The following is a 14,672-nucleotide window of genomic DNA, read 5'->3' as shown; positions in this document are numbered from 1 at the left end:
ACAAAACTGCCATTGCAACCACCATTGGGTTGCCATCTAATAGTTCCTATGCCTATCATTCAAAACAGCTTGTAAAAACACGGTGTTCTAATACTATTCAATTTAAAAAATAATGAGAATAGTTTGACGTTATCTAATAAATTCAATGAATAAGTTATTAATTAACTGACTAGACAAATTACTAACAGACAAAATCACATGACGCGCAACGGTTTGCTGATCAATTATGCATACATTACAATCATTCACGCAAGTCACTCCAAGTAAAAATGTTTGTTTTGTTTGTCTACTAATCAGTCAGCAAAATACTATGTAATTAATTTACAAAAAAAAAATCATACAAATTAATCGGTCGTGCGAATTAGGCTTCGTTACCCTTTGTTGAATGATGATACTGTTCTGATCTCTAACGAACTTTTGATTTGATTAAAGTTGGAATGTGTAATAATTTGTTTATTCATAGAAATAGATAAAAACATATATATTAGTAAATACTGGATACAGCCAGTGATGACCAGATACAAGAAGTAGTACACAATAAGGAGAATCTTTGAACATATCATTTTTATTTCCTCAGATTGAAATATACTGTTTTTAATACGGTTAATAATATCGTTCAAATGATTAAGGAAAGTTAATACAGCATTTTTTAAAACATATGTTCTAGAGCGCTTGTAATGTATTAGAATATTCAAATATTAGCATTTATCTACTGCCACTTGCATCTTTGGCTTTGACTTAGATATTACCAAAAACACCAGTACCAAACATCAAGCAAAAATTTACTATCATACTAATGCAACTTTGGCTCATATGCTTTATAAACCGCCTATTAAGAAGACTTCACATTTAACTTCCTATAAACTTAATGTAAAAATTGTGTTTCATATTGAATTGCTTATTGGAGCCATTACTACCATTTTTTCCCTTTTTATTTATTTTCTATATATTATTATAGTTTATGTTTTTTATTAATTTATTTATGTTTTTTTCTGTATACCCTGCTTTGATTTATATTTTTTGTTTAACTTAGAGCCCTCTAGCTAATAGAGTTCTGTCAATAACTCTGTTGTATATGATTGAATTGAATTAATTATAATATTGAATTGAAAAAAAAATTGCACCGGCTTATCTTTATTGAAGACTCATGCAAAAGATGTTAATAATACTTAAATAATATATACGACAACAGGTTTTAAACAAGTACCATACCATAATCTTCTCTATTTGCTATGTAAATCTTTTATTCAATATTTTGATTGAAAAATATTTATATTTTATGCATAATTTTGCAAAGAATAAACAAATAAGTTCTAAGCGCATCTTCATACAAAAAACAACAAGAGAAAACTATTTTATATTAGTCATCAAAACTATAAGTTTTGAGTATTTTTATTTTTATTAGTTCTGTTGAATTATTATAAAATAGATGCAGTTGCATGAACTTGTGGATATTTATAAAATTAACGGCTAAATCAATAAGAATTGAGTTACCTTCTCCAATTTTGATTATTCCAAACATTAATGATATATACTAAGTAAACAACCCTTTATAGTTCTTTAAAATGTTTGTATAGACCATGAATGAAATCTAATACTAGGAAAAATACGCATGTTTTACAAATTAATTACGGTAAAATGGTCCAACCGATCTTTACCAAAAACTATAGTCAGCACAATTCGCAACTGATGTTTTTCGAACAGTTTTTAAATTTTCAAAATCGGTTCGAAAAGTTTATCGAAAACGTTTATAAAAAGTTTTAATGAAAAAAAAACGTCTGGAAAATAGATATTCTCGAAAAAGTAATCAACGCAGGTCCATATCGAAATTTATCAGTTGACAATGAGAAAACATCGACAAAAAGTAGAATTTTGCCAAATATACTTAGAAATTATACACCTAATATTAAAAAGTTAATAAATTAATTAAATAAAAAAGTTAACTTTTACTAATCGTAAGCTAAATTTCCACATAAGTCTGCAGTGGTCATAAGAACATCGATTGGCATCAAGTAGTACCGAATTCTATCCCAACTTTGGCTAGTTAGATATCAAGCAGTATGAGCAAACTTCCTCTTCCACATGAGCACATGTGAATTGCTTCAGGTACTCTTGTAGAAGTAATAATGACGAATAGGAATAATCTTGTAGAAGAAGTAATAAAGTAATAACACATAGACACATTTGTAAACGAAGTTCTAATAGACTTGCGATCTTTGGAATAATTATAGAATGTGACCAATTAGAATAAAAGTTTAGTTGAGAGTGGGAATTACAGTGTTCTTTACCCTCCCCTCATGAAATAATGCCTGGCGGCATTATGATGAGAGTTTCATAGTTGGTATTATTATTTATTGAGTCCAACATACCCAGACAAAATACCTAGCCTAGTATGCGCAAAAGCAGGAAGGTGATTAACATCTAACTTGTCCTCTTAATTTTCTTAATACTAGGTTAAATTGTACAACAGACGCAGTTCATAGAATACAAAATTCTAATCGCTGTCCAAATATAGAAAAAAAATTAACATCAATAATATTTCGAATAAAAACGTAAAAACCTTCAATGCCGAAGAAACTATGGCAGCGATATCTGTTTATTCCAACATCAAGTTCAAGGTTTCGATCGGCTTGTTGCGTGTGAGGTCAGCCAAGAGATACGGAAACTCAACTCTTCCGACGATATTCGATAATATAATATATGTAATAAAATACGTTCATTAGAATTCGCGTGCAGTTGGAAAAAGCACGATATCTAATCGCTTAGATATTATTCATTATGATTTAAATAAATAAATACCATTGTTTGGAAAACAAAGATTGTTGTTGATTTAAACATCTCAACGAAACTGTTCCATGTTGAAACTATTATAAGAAATCTGTGTGAACTTGATGTAGTTAAATGAATGGTATGGTTGTTAATATTATTTTGAAAAATTGCAACTGTTTCTAGAAAATTGAATGATACTAGAAAGTATGTCCAGTAACTGGTTAACTATAAGTTAAGTTTTATTGCAAGTATTGCTGTGCATCCATGCACATGCATCGATATTATTATTTATTATTACTAACGGTTTAAATACAAACCACGCAATAGATTTGATTATTCATTCCTTTCATTGAAAAATGTGATTAGTCGAACACACGTGCAACGATAGCATTCCTTGTTATCGATGCACGTGGTTCATCAAAACAATATATGATTTACGCAAAACATCTTATTAGTTATTCTATTGTGTTCTCCTAGAAATGCTTGTTACTGTATAATAGTAATACTTACGCATTTGCACTTAAACAAGTAAAGAAGATGTTTAGTAAAAAAAAATATTTCAATTTTTTTTCGTGAAAATATTTTTGTTGAATATCGAAATTAGTTCGGATTTTAATTTTAATTCTTGCTGGAATTCTAAAACTCGCTTATATACTCAAGATACCACTTATAATCATATTATTAAACATATTTCATATTTTTTTAATATTACGGTATATTATTCTTTCTTAAGGCTCGCTGGCATACACCACTAGTTAACTTCACGTAGGGTAAGTTATTGTAATCGTCCAAAAATCGAAATTGGAAATTTTGGCACTTTTTCGAGTTTCACAGGTTTCTGAACATTTTGCTATACCTCAGAAAAAATGGATGTGTGTGTATGTATGGATACAATTTTTCGTCCACGTTTTCGGGCGCACGGATCAACCGATTTGAATAGTTCGAAAAACGTTTAGGGATATTTAGAGCAAAGAGTGCAGAAAATAGACAACGAATTTTTGAGAAAACGAAGCATTATATTTGAATGATCCAAAAACCAATCAACTCGTGATGATGGGGGAAAGTGGTGATTAATTATTGGCAAAGACAGGTCCAGCGGTTTCGAAAATACAAAGCTAAATGTGTAAAAACTGCCATTTTTGAGAGAACGAAGCATGTGACTCAATGACTCAAAAACATTTTGCTTGTGTTGATGAAACGGTTGTTTTTGGAAAAAGCAAAAAAAAAATCAACAAACAAATTTTTGAGTCTTTTTTTGGAATATCTAAAATAATCCGGATTTTTCTTTTATTTTCGGAATTTGCGGAATTTACAATTGTCAGCCGTGAAGGATAATTGTATACTATATTGATATGTTGGAAAAACAATTTAATAGTTGTTTTTTCATTTGTTATAATATTAACAATATTTTAATGATAATGATATAATCTTAACTATTTACTTATAAATATAATATAAATTTCTTATAAATAATAACGCTGAGAACTAAGTAATTTCAATCTTTTTCAGAAAAATTGATAACTTAGATCAATTGGCGATTTTCTCTTCAATCTACGTTGAATTTTAATTTCAGTTTTAGCTAAAATACTTGAAATAAATAATTTTAACTTTGCAATTCAGTTTATATAATGCTTTGAATTATAAGACAAGATTCTTCATTCTACCTTTCCTTCAAAGGGGATCATTTTGCTCTTTTATATTTTGTCTATAAAATACGAATAATGAAAGTTACAGTATGTATTATAATATATTTGAAAACATTTAATATTCTTCGAATATTTTATTACAATACGGGAAGTACCAGCAATTTACCTTGAGGCTCACTGGCAGTAAGTCACTGCCATACACTACTAGTTTAAAATTTAGTTTAGTATAAAGATGGTTGAGATCAATAACTTGCACATTTACAAATATTACCCAAAAAGATATATGACCTAAAAACATACATCGTGCAAAAATATTCCTATACCTGTGACTTGAAAAAAGTACAAAATGATTTTTTAGCGTTTTACGATGGAACGGAAAAAAGATATACAAACACATAAATATACAAATGATTTTAAATGTAGATTTGACTCAGCGTTGACAGTGTCATACACAATATTTTTTTATATTTTGTCTTATAAAAATTTATATAATTACCTAATAGGCAACGAAAAATTATATCAATTTCGAGGTACATAGTTAAAATTGTGGATGAAATGTATGTATGGAATTTAATGTGACTGTAAAAGCCTATTGTGAAAACAAAGTAAAAAATAATAATTTGCAAATCAGTAAAATTAATATACTAAATTAAAACATAGCTTTGAAATTTTTATATAGCAAATATGAAATTATGATATAGAATCAAATATATTTCATTTGCTTTGTGAAAAAAATTTTTAATGCCAAATTTGTTTTTTGAAAAAAATGATTTGTGGAATTTACTGTTTGCAGTCACAATTATTGATATCATAAGTGTCATAAAATATACCCTGGTTTTATTTAATAACTTAGTCTACACTTTGCTGGTACTGACATATTTCAACTAATCATAATTTCTTACAAAAAAAACACAATTTTTAAGTTTTACATTACTCTAAATTACAGCTTGAAAACCTGTTATTTATATTTTAATAATTTTCTTGAACAAGCAAATACATTTGTCGAAAGAACTTCTTATAGTTGATCATTGTTTTTTTTTATAAATAATTACAATTAATCCTATGTTTTCAATTTAGTATTGTATAAAAAATAATAATTAGTGGAAAACGTGAAGATATTGTGGGATTACATAAGCGGAAATTTTACATTCAATTACAAACGTATTATTAAGCAATCATCTAATTGCATATCTATAAACAATATAATCTTAGAAATATAAAAGACCGATATTAGATAAATCTGATCCATGACTTCACTAGTTTCTTTGTACTGGTTAATCCAATCCGGAAAGATTGAAATTCCATTGAATTAAAGTCTTCAATGATTCTAATTAAAATATATGTAAAGGCATTATAGAATAATATTTTATCTATTAACCAAAAAAATAAAAAAAACATTACGGTCTGTAGCATTCATTAACTTAAAGGAACTGAATAAATTAAAGTTAGATTATAAGTAAAATTGCATTTAAATTATTTCTGTCTATTACCTTTATAAGAGCCTGCCTTTATAACAGCATTTGTTGTCCAATTTTTAATATATAATTTAAAATATGAAAATCAAAATAATATTTACAAGCATTAAAAATTTTGAATTAGCAGAATTTTACTTAGAATTAGAAAAAAGAATACTTTCATCTAATTCCGGTTATTGTGTTGTCTTGGAGTTGATCATATATGGTATTTAAATAAAAATATAGTTAAAAATGATAAGGATATCTGTGTTATATATATATATTTTTTTTAATTTTAAAACTTGCTTCATTTGACTTAAATACGTCAAAAAACAAATTTTCAAATTAAAAAAAAAAAAATTGTTATGTTGCAAAATTTGTTTTCTAATAATCTTAATACCAATAGCATATTTACTACTAATTGTATAATGACATAAAACCCAAATTAATTTAGACCCTCAATTTCTAAGACTTATCAAATTGTACTACTTTCTGCAATCAGACCGACGTTTTTTTTAATAATTGCTAACCGAAAATGAGGAATTTGACCTTTATCTAGCAACATTGAAATTTGCTCTGGAAAGTTAACCTTGTGAATCAATCAGTATGCCAAATTGATTTATAACTAGAGCATATTTAGAAATTTAAATAATAATTCAATCGATCAGAGCACTTGAAAAAATATTCGTTTTCATAACTTGGTGTTAATAAAACTTAAATTTTTATAAAATAATTTTGAAATACATTTTTGAAATGGTTTTTGGCATAATGTTTTAGTTACAGAGAAGGATTTGTTTTTTAAAAATAAAGAAAATGTTAATTTATATCACGACTTATTCTTAGTAAACTGCTTTGTTGGAAGACTCAAAAGGAAATATTTATGATTCGAAATACATAAGAACTCGTAATGTATCGTGCCTTAAGGCAAATTGCTAGACATTCCCGAAAATTTTTGAGAAATTTTACATTTTTGAAAAAAATTGACTTTTTTGAAAAAAAAACTTTTGAAAAATAAGTTTTTTTAATTTGGAATATTTAGGTAATTTAGCTATCGAAGCGCATAAGCGCCGCGTCGCCGTCCAACGAACAAAGGATGCTACTGAACCCATAGAAAAGTAAACAAAATTGATACATATTATTAAAATCTCCATAAAATATCTGATAATTTGATGTGCATATGTCTAATAATCATTATTGACCGTCAAATGGCATTTTTTTCTTTTTTTTCACTGGATCTCCGAAACCGCTAGACCTGCCTTCCCAAAAATTTAATCAGTTCTTCATCATGTCAATACAAGTAAAATATTTTTAAACTAGTGGAGCGCATGGCATCGTGCCTCAAGGCAAATTGCTGGAACTTCCCATACCAAACATTAGTTTTTTCAACAAGATTAACATTTTTGAAAAAAAATTACCTTGAAAAAAATAGAGTTTTAAGAAACTATAAATTTTTGAAAAAAAAATTTTTTTTGGAAAAAAGACTCTTTATTTTGAAATATTTTGGAAGTTTTGAACTCTTTTTCAAAAAAATCTGTACTGCTTTAACTGCATAGAGACGAAATATTCAAGCGCGTCATTTTGACCGCCAAATGGCTTTTTTTACTTTTTTTACTAGATCTCCGAAACCGCTAGAAATGCCATCCCAAAAATGTAATCTGTTCTTCATCATGTCAATGCAAGTAAATTGTTTAAAGTTATTGAAAATGGACGCTCCGTTCTCTCAAAAACTAAATATCAAGTTTATGGCACTTTTTGAAACGGCTGGACCTGTCTTTGCCAAAAACTATAATCAGCTAATATATAACTGATCTGAACATCTTCCCATTAATTGGAATCGAATGTTTTTTGAATCGGTTGATTCGTGCGCCCGAAATCATGGACAAAAAATTGTATTCAAACATTCATACATACACATACACGCACACAAACACATTCTTACATTCATTTTATCTAATGTATACCAATATGTTCAGAAACCTTTGAAACGTTAAAATATATAAAAAAATTCATTTTCAATTTTTTGCGATTACTATAACTTAACGGGTAGTTAAATTAGGATGAATTATTATTATAATAATATTATCGTGATTACAGTTAAAATGCAAGCAATGATGCAAATATAACGCCATAGGCAAAATAACTATAATTGCATATAATTTATCGCTCAATATTTTCATTAACACATATCAAATTTTGTAATATTTACCATAAAAGCTATCAGTTATCTACCATCAATTATCAAAACATTGTAATTTGCATTATAATTATTATTTATTATAATAGGCAATACAGGAACCGTATTCGATGCGCATTAATCAAAACATATGAATTAATTTTCAAAATAATTTGCTATTATATGTATGTTGAAATTATTATTGTATGAAATGTTTGAATTACGTACATCGAAGTACTGTTTTGCAATACGCATTAGTAATTTAATACAAAAGAAGGGTTCGCCATTAGCAAAATCGTAATTATACCTTTGAGAGGAAAGGAAAAAATAACCCTTTTTGCAGCAACATGAAAGGCGACCTGCGGCCATTTCAATGAATCAAATTACTAAAGTGGATTGAGTCTCTTCAGACTTTGTTAGTGCTATTTTATCACTTTGATATATAAAATCGAAATAAATTCTTTACGGACATCGAAATATAAAGTGCGTACAACACTTGAATACCAAACACTATACGAAATAAAAAGTAAATACAATTTACGGTCCACAATGGTTTTTTGGATTCGCTGTTTTTTCCGGTGTTTTTGTGTGGAATTCCTGTTAGTTTAGTGCAAATGATTGTTTCACAGGGATTCCCAGCGTCTTAGAGGAAATATGGACAACACCCAATGCCGTATCAATAAAAAAACTAGTTGTAAGTGCCAAATTACACGAGCTTCCTGAAATATGTAATAATTCATTCAATCAACCAAAATTGAGATTTTGATATTTAGATAAAATTTCCATCTTTTTACCTCAAAAATGAAGTTTTTGCTTTCAATTAAATCTTAACATTGCGATTTCCAATTAAATTTTTTCAAACACATCTGAATTGATTAATTTCCCGTATGGTAAGTTATAGTAATCGCGAAAAAATCGAAAATTGAAATCTATCTATATATGTTTATGTTTTAAAACGTTCTGAACATTTTGGCATACCTTAGAAAAAAATGATATATGTGTGTGTATTTTAAAAAATTTAAAATATTTTAAAAAACAAATTTCTTCCAATATTAAAAAAAGAACTTTTTTTAAAAAAAACTTGGAACAAAAAGTTCCAGCAATTTGCCTCAAGGCACGATGCCATATACCACTAGTTGTTATATTAATCAAATTGGTATGACCTAAAATCGAGTTTATTATTCCAAAGTCTAATGAATTGACAATGTTTGACTTATCTCATCACAAAAGCAACTTTTGACGCAAAAATAAAGAGTTCTATCAAAAAAAAATTTTTCAACCCAGCCGTTTTTTGAGAAAGCGTCGACGAAAGGTCAAAAATCTGTTCACATACACACACACACAAATACTTGTTTTAGATGAAACTCTACCAAGCCGTTTTCTTGTACTTAACTGTTGAAAAAAAAAAGTTTTTTATGGAACTTTTTTTGGCGATATATATCATGGTCTTATAGAACTTACTGAAATATCACGGCCTAACGACAAGTAGTTTAGTTTTAAAAATTCATCAAAGTTTGAGAAAATGAGTAGATTTTTGAGGTTTGTTAAAATTAAAATTACACGATTAGTATAACAATAGAGTACTTGATTTTAATGAACATACTAAACCATTAAAGTCCTACGAAAACTGATTCAATTACAAATATTGTTGATTTTTAAAAAGTTGCTTTTAGAAAATACTCCGAGTTAACGAGTTCGTTCGTTTTCAATTATGTGTAATAAATCCACTCCGAATACTTTTAATCACTCATAAATTAATTTATATTTTATAGATTAACGATTATTTACACATATCGGGAAGTTCATGTAACTTGCCTCAAGGCAAAATACCAATACCAACTAGTTTATTTTTGCAAATATAATAAATTACCAGAAATTTTATTATTTATCTATATGGTTTTCAACATTACTTACATTCATAAATTCTATGGATATTGAACCGCAGTATTCCATCAATCTAGGCATACAAATAACGGTAATACAATAAAAATTACCTATTGTAATCAGGTAGAAGACCTCAATAGACCTTATTCGCGACCGATGTCGAATTATTCTGGAAAATCCGAAACGTTATTTCCAATTTTGTATATATAGATTTATAATATAATTATCTTTAGCAACTTATAATAAGTAGGTACTTCTTCAAAACATTAAACATTATTCAGGTAGGTGTTTATGAAAAAGCTTAACAAATGAATAATGCAATGTTACAACTGGAATTTTGCCCTTAGGAAAATTGTATATATATGATGATGATTAAAAATATTTAAGTTTGTCGATAAAAATCAAATTTTAGCAAATAATATTAATTTTCGAAATTGTCCAAAAAAAATTCAACCACAACCTTTTTAATTAATTTAATTAACTTCCATTTATGAATAGAAAAAATGATTTATTATTGTAAAAATGGCTTGATAGATCTTTCGGAAAAACAAAACAGACAAATGATATATTTTAAATAAATTGAATTACATCAAAACTTTATGAGAAAGTTAAATACGGTGAAAACATTATATTTTCAGTAATGTATATAAAGAAAAATAACGTAGTATTGCAGGCAGCTAGTAAATGTTAAGAAAATTGACTCTAATATTTTCAATTGTTTTTAAAACTTGCATCAAATATTTTTATAATTTTTGAAATACTACAAAACTATTTTACAATAATTAAGAATGACAAAATTTTACCAAAAACTAATAGAGACGATTTTTATGTATCAACTTTCAAATAGCTATTGCTTTACAAAAACAGTTCAATATGTAAGAAAATTTTTCATTTAACTGCACATTTAAAAAAATTCACGCTAAAACTAGTGGGGCGCATGGCATCGTGCCTTAAGGCAAATTGCTGGAACTTCCCGTACCAAAAATTATTTTGTTTTAAAAAGATTAACATTTTTGAAAAAAAATTACTCTGAAAAAATTTGATTTTTGAGAAACTTTAAATTTTTGACAAAAATTTTCTTTTTTCTAAAAAAAAGACTTTTTGAAGAAAAATTTATTTTGAAATATTTTGGAAATTCTGAACTTTTTTTCAAAGCAATCGTACTGCTTTAACTGCATAGAGACGAAATATCGAAGCGCATAAACGCCGCGTCGCTGTTTATCGGATAAACATTGGTACGAAACCCATAGAAATGTAAACAAAATTTATACTTATACTTATTGTTAAAATTTCTTCAGAACGGCGAGACCTGCCTTTGCAAAAAACTAATCAGCATATCTCCTTATCAATACGAATCGAATGTTTTTTGAATTATTCAAATCGCTTCATCCGTGTTCCCGACATCGTCGACGAAAATTTGTATTCGAACACACACAAGTTTTGTTAAACTTTTCTTTAAATTTCGAAAAGGTAAAATAAGTGTTCTCATATCATACTCATATTTATTTTTTCATTAAAAGCTAATGAATCAGAATTATGATCAATAATATATCTTTTGCTTATAGAAATGAACAAAGTAAATTCTAAAGTTATATTTTCATTTATTCACACGAATATACTAATGTCACAAGAATTGTCTGCAAAAAAGTTGATCTTATAACATATTTTTAATTTAAAATATAGTTTTGTGAATTATCAGTAAAAGAGCATTCAGTCTTTCTAAGTGCAAATACTATAACAATGACTACAACCCTGTATAGGGGTGCAATAAAACATTTTCCCTTTCCAGTTAATGCATGTTTTGTAAAGTATATAAAGATTAGCACACACCATTTTTTCCCATTTGTGAAATATTTGGTGTAAAGTTATTAGTTGTGATATTTGAAGTAAAGTTATTAGTTGTGATTCTAATAACAAAATGAGAAAAAGTTATGTGTGGCGTTCGTTTGAAAAAATATCTGGTAACACGGCAAGGTGTAGTTATTGCAAAAAAGTATTGAAATGTTCCGGCGGAAACACTACCTCATTACGTCAACATTTATCAAATAAACATAAGGTTTCAGATGAATCTTCCAAAGATGGAAACTCTTCTGGGACACCACTCTTGAAATATCTAAGGTAAATGAGAAAATAATTTTATAAAAACTTACTTTTTTATATTATTTCATACTTTCTCGGAAGGTTAATTAATGATATAGATAACTAGTGGGGCGCAAGGCATCGTGCCTTAAGGCAAATTGCTGAAACTTCCCGTACCAAAAATATTTTTTTTAAAAAGATTAACATTTTTGAAAAAAAATTACTCTGATAAAATTAGATTTTTGAGAATCTAATCTTTAACAAAAATTTACTTTTTTGAAAAAAAAGCCTGAAAAAAATGTTTTCTTTATTTTGAAATATTTTGAAAATTCTTAACTTTTTTTCAAAGCAATCGTACTGCTTTAACTGCATAGAGACGAAATATCGAAGCGCGTAAGCGCCGCGTAGGAATGTAAACAAAATTTATACTTATGCTTATTGTTAAAATTTCTTCGGAACGGCGAGAACTGCCTTTGTCAAAAACTAATCAGCATATCTCCTTATCAATACGAATAGAATGTTTTTTGAATTATTCAAATCGCTTCATTCGTGTTCCCGAAATCGACAAAAATTTGTATCCGAACACACACACATAAATCTATTTTTTCTAAGGCATGCCAAAATGTTCAGAAGGTTTTGAAACGAAAAGATATATAAAAATTTCCATTTTCATTTTTTTGCGATTACTATAACTTGCCCTACGGGAAGTTAATAAAAAAGTGTCTCCGTTTTGTTAAACTTTTCTTTAAGTTTCAAAAAGGTAAAATAAGTGTATTCATATCATACTTATATTTATTTTTTTTATTAAAAGCAAATGAATCAGAATTTTGATCAATAATAAAACTTTTGCTTACAGAAATAAATGAAGTAAATGCTAAAGTTATATTTTCATTTATTCACACCAATAAACTAATGTAAGTCTGCAAAAATGTTGATATTATAACATATTTTTAATTTAAAATATAGTTTTGTGAATTATCATCAGTAAAAGAGCATTCAGTTCTTCTAAGTGCAAATACTATAACAATGACTACAACACTGTCTAGGGGTGCAATAAAACATTGTCCCTTTCCCTTTCACTTTCCAGTTAAAGCATCTTTTGTAAAGTATATAAAGATTAGCACACATCATTTGTGAAATATTTTTTGTAAAGTTGTTAGCTGTGATATTTGGAGTAAAGTTATTAGTTGTGATATTTGGTCTAAAGATTATTTAGTTTGGAACATCTTGTGATTCTAATAACAAAATGAGAAGAAGTTATGTGTGGCGTTCTTTTGAAAAAAACATCTTATAACACGGCAAGGTGTAGTTATTGCCAAAAAGTATTGAAATGTTGCGGCGGGAACACTAGCTCATTGCGTAAACATTTATTAAATAAACATAAGGTGTCTGATAAATCTTCCAAAGATGGAAACTCTTCTGGGACACCACTCTTGAAATATCTAAGGTAAATGAGAAAACAATTTTTTAAAAACTTATTTTTCTTATATTGTTTAATACTTTATTAATTTCTCGGAAGATTAATTAATGAAATAGATAACTAGTGGGGCGCATGGCATCGTGCCTTAAGGCATATTGCTGGAACTTCCCGTACAATTTTTTTTTTTTTAAAGATGAACATTTCTGGAAATAATTTACTTTGAAAAAAAAAACAGATTTTTGGAAACTAATTTTTAACAAAATTTAACTTTTTTGAAAAAAAAAACTGAAAAATAATTTTTTCTTTATTTTGAAATATTTTGGAAATTCTTAACTTTTTTCGAAGCAATCATACTGCTTTAACTGCATCAAGACGAAATATCAAAGCGTCTAAGCGCCGCGCCGCCGTCTACCGGATAAACATTGGTACGGAACCGATGGTAATGTAAACAAAATTTATACTTATTGTTAAAATCTTTATAAAATATCTGATAATTTGATGTGCATATGTCTAATGATAATTTTTGACCGCCAAATGTTTTTTTTCCCTTTTTTCACAAGATCTCCGAAACCCCTAGATCTGCCTTCATTAAAATTTGATCAATTCTTCACCTTGTGAATAGAAGTAAAATGTTTTTTGAATTATTAAAATCAGACGCTTCGTTCTCTTAAAAACTGAGTAACCGTTTGTGGCACTTTTTGCCCCGTATCTTTGAAACGGCTACACCTGCCTATGCCAAAAACTACTAGCACGTCTCCTTATCAACAGCAATCGAATGTTTTTTGAATAATTAAAGTGTTCCCGAAATCGTCGACGAAAATTTGTATCCGCGCACACACACACGCACGTACACAAACACACACATATACATAAATTTTTTCTAAGGTATGCCAAAATGTTCAAACACCACTGAAACGTAAAATTTGAAAATATTTGATGCCTTTCGTTTTGTTTTAAATTCTTAAAATCATTGGCCTACCTTATAAAAATATATTTATTTACGAGTATGTAATGTATACATGTGTTTGCTAATCCGCTATTTTCAAAAAGTGTTATTTTAAAAACTTTTAAGATTATCTATAAGAAAATATTTCTTTGTCTTTGCCGAGGACGTTTAAGTCGTTCTGAATTTTCTGATACCAATATTAGAAAAAGTTGTCATGTATATGTGTTATTTGTTGTCGACCTATAAAAATTCATTAAAATGTGGGTTATTGGACTTTGTCAAAATGCCTATTTGTACGTCC

Source organism: Ctenocephalides felis, unplaced genomic scaffold (assembly GCF_003426905.1).
Source record: "Ctenocephalides felis isolate EL2017-DRISC unplaced genomic scaffold, ASM342690v1 CF-g0.4_SCAFFOLD_03571, whole genome shotgun sequence".
Classification (NCBI taxonomy): domain Eukaryota; kingdom Metazoa; phylum Arthropoda; class Insecta; order Siphonaptera; family Pulicidae; genus Ctenocephalides; species Ctenocephalides felis.
This window is presented reverse-complemented; position numbering follows the sequence as displayed.